Genomic DNA, 5,994 nt, shown 5'->3' with positions numbered 1-5,994 from the left:
TTCCTGAAGAATGATAAGAAATTGGAAAAATAATCTCAAAATTAGAGGAGATGATAAAAGGAAAAAAAAAAGGTTAAATATTGTGTATTAGTCTGGACAAAAGAACCAATTAAGGAAACAGCAGTATTTTGGCCAAAATACGGGCCTGATGAAAATTCAGGCTTTAAATTTGTGTAAACAATAAGATTGCTTTTTTTTGTCCGGAGGAGGAGCCAAGTTATGCTCCCTATAATCCTAATATTGCACCAGTGGCAGCAGCAGTCGCTCCAGGAAGGGAGACAGAGACTGCAATTAACACTGTCCCTAGAGAAGAGCGTACTCTAGGCTCTGGCAAGAATTAGAACAAGGTAGAAGAGGTACTGAGAATTTTGCCTTCCCTGATACTAACAGTACTAACGCTAACTGTGTATCCTCTTAGGTGAACTCCCCCCGCCTCCTTACCGGCAGAGAGGTTAGGTGTTTTAAGGAGATGAAGTCTTTAATTGAGGACCCCAACAGGCTAGCTGAACTGTTAGACCAGTTCCTAGGACTTAATTTATACTCTTGGGGGGGGGAATTATGTATATAAATATGCTGTTTACAGGGAAAGAAATGGGAATGATCAGGAGGAGAGCTGCTATACAAGAATGGGAAGGAGCTCATCCTCCAGGACCAGGGGTAATACCGGCAGGGCAGAAATACCCACTGGTGGGTATTCCTGGCTGGAATAATATTAGTGTGCAACACAGAAATCATATGAGAGACTTGGGGTCAGAATGAGAAAGTACTCGGGGATGAATCCCGAGGACCCGGTATCCCAAGGGCTCTTGAAAGTTCATTTTGTGATTAAAGCCTGGCAAGATGCACAGAAAATGCTCCAGAAGGTGGGGGGATGTAGTGAACAGTCACTGGGGGGCCCTCCTGCGGGAGGCCCTGAAGGTGTGTGTCAGGAGGGGAGATGAGAAGGAAAAGTAGAGAGTGAAACTAATGGTATTGACAGTGTAGCAGGTAGTGAGGCAGAGGGTTGGAGAAAGAGGAAGAAAATTTTCAGGAGGAGTCAGGGCCAGGATGGAAAGAAGAGGAAGAGAGATGAAGGAATGGCAGACAAGGAAAGAAGTACAGGCTGGAGAAAGATGAAAAGAAGTGTTAAAAAGGGTTATTGAAGGTGTTAAAGGTGTGGTATGTAATGTTTGACAGAGCTGGTTTTTTGAATGAGTTGGGAAAGTTGAATGAGCAGGGAAAGAGGATGTAGGCATTATCTAAGTAACAGTCTAGAAGTTTTGGTATATTTGCTGTGGTGTTTGGTCAGTTTCCCAAGTATTGAGAAGGGGGGGGAACCGGGAGGGCAGCCTGCTCCACCAGGGGCCTCTCCACAGGCCGCGGGGGCTTCAGCTCCGGCACCTGGAGCGCCTCCACCCCCTCCTTCTGTGCTGACTTTGGTGTCTGCGGGGAGGTTTCTCACTCCTCGCTCTCCCAGCTGCAGGTTTTTGTTTGTTCGTTTGTTTGTTTTCGTGGATGTGCTCTCACAGAGGCACGGACTGTGTTGCTCATGGCTTGGCTCTGGGCAGCGGTGGGCCCCTTTGGGGCCGGCTGAAACTGGCCCTTATCTGCCACGGGGCAGTTGCTGGATTCTCCTCGCGGGGGCTGCCACTGTCATCAAAAAGTATATAAACTGTGTTTTGGAACTAGTAGGTGCGCTCTCCTGCTTGTGGGGCGCCCGCCATTGCAATCGCCAATAAATTACTACTTCACTGAGATCCTCGCCTGAGCCTAAGTTATTGGCTACGGAGTGTTTCTCACATAGTGAAGCCCTGTCACAAAATGATGCCCAAACAAAAACATTGCCCCCTTGTGTACACAGGGGAAGGTCCTTCCAGGTCTGATGTAGTTCTAAGGTAAACCAGAGGGGGTGGCTGGTCCTGGCAGCTAATCAAACCCGAGGATGTGCCCAGAAGAGGGAACAGCAGGGGCAAGTGGCCCATGAGGCTTTTGGGAGAGGACAGGACTTCCAACTGAAGTTGGGGGCATGGCACCTGTGACTTTTTGTGTATCAGTGGTATCTATATTACTGCCATATCCATCCTCCCCCATACCGGCACAGTGAAGTTTGAGGCAATCACTGCAATATGACTCCATCCACCTGATTTTTACATTGGAAATAAGCTCTTGAATACAGTTACAGATCACATGCTAACGACACCTGAATAACATCAAACCACAATGCTAATGAGTACTTTTAACTTAATTACAAAATAATTTTTTGAAAAACAAACAAAAAAATCCTGCTTGTTCCTCAACATGCATGTTTTATTGTGTACAAACCTGAATAGAAAAGAAGAAAAAACAGCACGCATCTAAAAGCCTTAATTAAATTGTCTGAATTTAGTTTACATGTGCAAAGATTTGTCTTTATAACAACACATACTGATGACTTTTACAAGTTTCAGTAGTTACAAAATATTCTGGGATTACTAGGATGTATGGGTCAAATTCAGAAATATCAGGATTATTCCAGTGGTAAAGACTTGCATTTTCTTCTTTAGCATCTGATTTTAGCTACTATTACAGATGGGGAAAAAAAACAGGCTACAGGAATATAACAGTTACCAGGTGTTTTGTACTGTGGTGGAGGGAGTAATTCATTCAGTACTTCCCACTAGCAAGCAGATGCCCAGCCACTTCAGAGGAAGCAGGACCTCAGCACACATAGCAAGACAAATACCATAACCACTAATGTCTGTCCCGCCCCCCCCCCGCCCCCTTTCCCTAAGCTTTTACTGCTGAGCACAATGTCATACGGTATGGAACTGTAAGGAATGGTCCAGCAATTCGTGCCACTAAGGGATTTGAAGGGTTAACATTGAGGCCTGGGTTTAGGTGAGAAGAGAACAAAGGGATTTCTTCAGAGAAAAACTGCTGACTTTGCACGGATGTGCAGTAACTTCTGACAGCCGGCCAAGAGACCACTAGATAAGGAGGAAGAATATGAGCCTCCCCGTCCGAGCGGCCCCCCGGAGAGACTAACAGAGACTGATAAGCAGGCGCACCTGGGAGGACTTCGGATTCGGGAAAACAATTATAATAACCCTGCCTCTTCTAGAAGTAGTAATGAATATGTATTAGCCTAGGAGCATAAAAACCAGCCGCCTTATGTAACAGGTGTGCGTCCTGGTGGAGCAGAGACTCCCGGCGCACCCAGAGCTGTTTGTTTGCCTCTATTCGTTTAATAAATTGTAAACTTTGATTGTAATCCTATTTGGGACTCAGTCATTTATAACAATTGGGGGCTCGTCCGGGATGGTCTTGCTTCCTGAATTCTGACTTGATCTAGGAGGGGCGCCCCCACCATTTGGTGGCTCCTGTTCGAGTCGGGTCGGGACTAATGCCATCTCGAACCTGAATAAGGGCAAGCAAAGATTTAGATTTCTTTATGAGCTCCCTTTGCCAGCTGCAGCACTATATTTTGCCCGTAATTCTGCGCGCGAAGATCCGAACGAAGACGACGGAGTCATAAGTATTTAATCGTATACCGTTCGGTTGGGTGGGATTCGGTTGCCTGTGTGTGTGAGAGTGTGACTGAGACGGAACGTAGTTCCGAAGCGATTGTGGAGGTCTTCTAACCGCGGTTCCAATCTCCCGCGAGGGACTTGGCCGGTGAAGGACCGAAGCGATTCCTATAGGATTCGTGGGTGGGTGATAGGTCCTAAACCCCCTGCAAGACACTCTCACTAAGGCAACCAAGGGCTGTAGGAATTGCCACAGTAAAATTCCTAGATGGGTCAGACAAAATTGAAGACCCGGGACCAGAGAAAAGGGAGCAAATTACCAGACATACCACCAGAAAGTCCATTAGGGATAATGATTAGAAATTGGAATGATAGGGGCCCCAGAAAAGGAAAAAAGTAAATTAAAAATGGTTCGGTATTGTATGAGAGAATGGCCAAAGGAGCCTTTAAGACCACATGTCTTTTGGCCCGTTTTCGGATCCTTTGAAGACTGGGTTTGCCAGGCCTTAAATATACATGTTAATTCAAAGGAAGCTTTTTAGCCAGGAGGAAAGTGATTATGCAGGATTATGGATCAGGACTTCACGTCCTTTTCAACCTCAATATTTACACTAAAAGCAGACGAGAAGTTTGAAGAAGAAGAAAAAAAAAAAGGAAAAAGAAAAAGATGATGAATGGGAGTCATTGGATAACCTACCACCTCTATATCCTAACAATCCACCCCCGGTGGTGCATCTTGTAATCCTATTTTGTTCTTAAATGTTTTGACTGTGTCAAGGAGGAAGGTGGGAGCATTATCTAAGTAACAGTTTAGAAGTTTTGGTATATTCGCGGTGGTGTTTGGTCAGTTTCCCAAGTATCGGGGGAGGGGGGCTGACTGATTATCAAAGTGGTAGAACGGAGAGTCACTTCTTTGGTGGTTCGGGCCTGAGCCCTGGGAATTTGGTAAGAAGGGGGAGAGCGAATTTATTTAGGCCTCAGTACCTTTTAAACCCCCATCTTGACGGATACACAGGAGTGATTCCTTGTTTTGTGTAGGCTTACTAACAAAGTGCATGAGAAAAATTAGCATTCGGCTTGAAATTCGGTCTTGTTGAAATGTAAATTTTGTGAAAAAGGTGGTATTGTTTGTCTAGAAGACAGAAGGCTGAGTGCTTCAGGTGTTTTTCCGAAGTCCTGTGGATTTATGATTGGAACGGAGCTCATCAATAATCTGAAATAGTGAAGTTTGTATGTGGAAAGAAGAGTTTAATCCCAGAGAACTGGGACATTTGGGAAGAAGATTAGGAAAAGATAGTAAAAACCTTCAATAAAAAGGTTTGCGTGGAAATTGAAACAAGGGACAGTAACTAATATAAATAAATAAAAGGGAATGGGAAATCGAGGAAATGGGTAATATCCAAAACAAAGACGTCCTAAAAAAAAAAAAAAAAGCCTCCTTGGGTGCATATTGGCACATTGGAAGGATATTGTTAGAAATGGGGGCACAGAAAGCAAGAGGACTTTCACTAAGTATTGCAATCAACGGTGGCCACTATATAAGCTAAATGGCCACTTTATGGATCAATCGACTATAACAGTGTCTTGCAATTAATGTTGTTTTTGAGGAGAGAAGGAAAATAGGATGAAATGTTGTATAGTGATATGTTGTTTCAGCATCTTGGAGGGAAAAGGTTTGGAATTAAGTTGGCCCCTGACTGAGCCTTTGGTGTTGGCATTAGAAAAGTACAGGCTGGAGAAAGATAAAGGAAGTGTTAAAAGGGTTGTTGAAGGTGTTAAAGGTTGTGTGGCATGTAGTATTTAACAGAGCTGTTTGAAGCTGAATGAGCAGGGAAAGAGGATGTAGGAATGCTAATAGTTCCGCCTCAACCCGAGGCTGAGATCTCTAAATCACGGGTGTGAGCCCTCTGGGGCAGAGGGACCGTGATGGGTCCGAGAGAGTTGTCATGGAAACAGAAAAGCAGCTAACTCTTAAAACAACCTGAGTTCATGTGTGAGCTCAGATTGCCAATGGGACCGCTCAGGGAACTGTCAACGATTGCATTCCCCTGACCGACCCCCTCACTGAGACCCTAATCACCCCGGAAATACCAAAATCTGGTTAAACTGGGAATTGAGAATCTGTCCCAACAAGGTCCAAAAGAAACCCCTATGGAATTTTTGAATTTTTGGACCAACTTTGAAATGCAACGAAGAGAAAAAAACTAAAACAGACAAAAATTTGGACCTGGCTTCAGAAAACAAACAGAGGCAATTGGCTAGCCTCTTTCTAGGGCAATCGGCCCCTGATATCAGAAAGAAATTGTCTTAGGCTGCAGGACAAACTTACAACCCGGAAATTATGTAAATAACAAAATCTGGTTAAATTGGCTATTGGAAATTGAGAATCTGTTCCAACAAGGTCCAAAAGAAACCCCTATGGAATTTTTGAATTTTTGGACCAACTTTGAAATGCAATGAGAAAAAAAAATGGACCTGGCTTAAAAAAAAAAAAAAAAAAAAAAACAGA

Source organism: Anser anser (assembly GCF_964211835.1).
Source record: "Anser anser genome assembly, chromosome: W".
NCBI lineage: Eukaryota > Metazoa > Chordata > Aves > Anseriformes > Anatidae > Anser > Anser anser.
Note: the sequence above shows the minus strand (reverse complement) of the source record.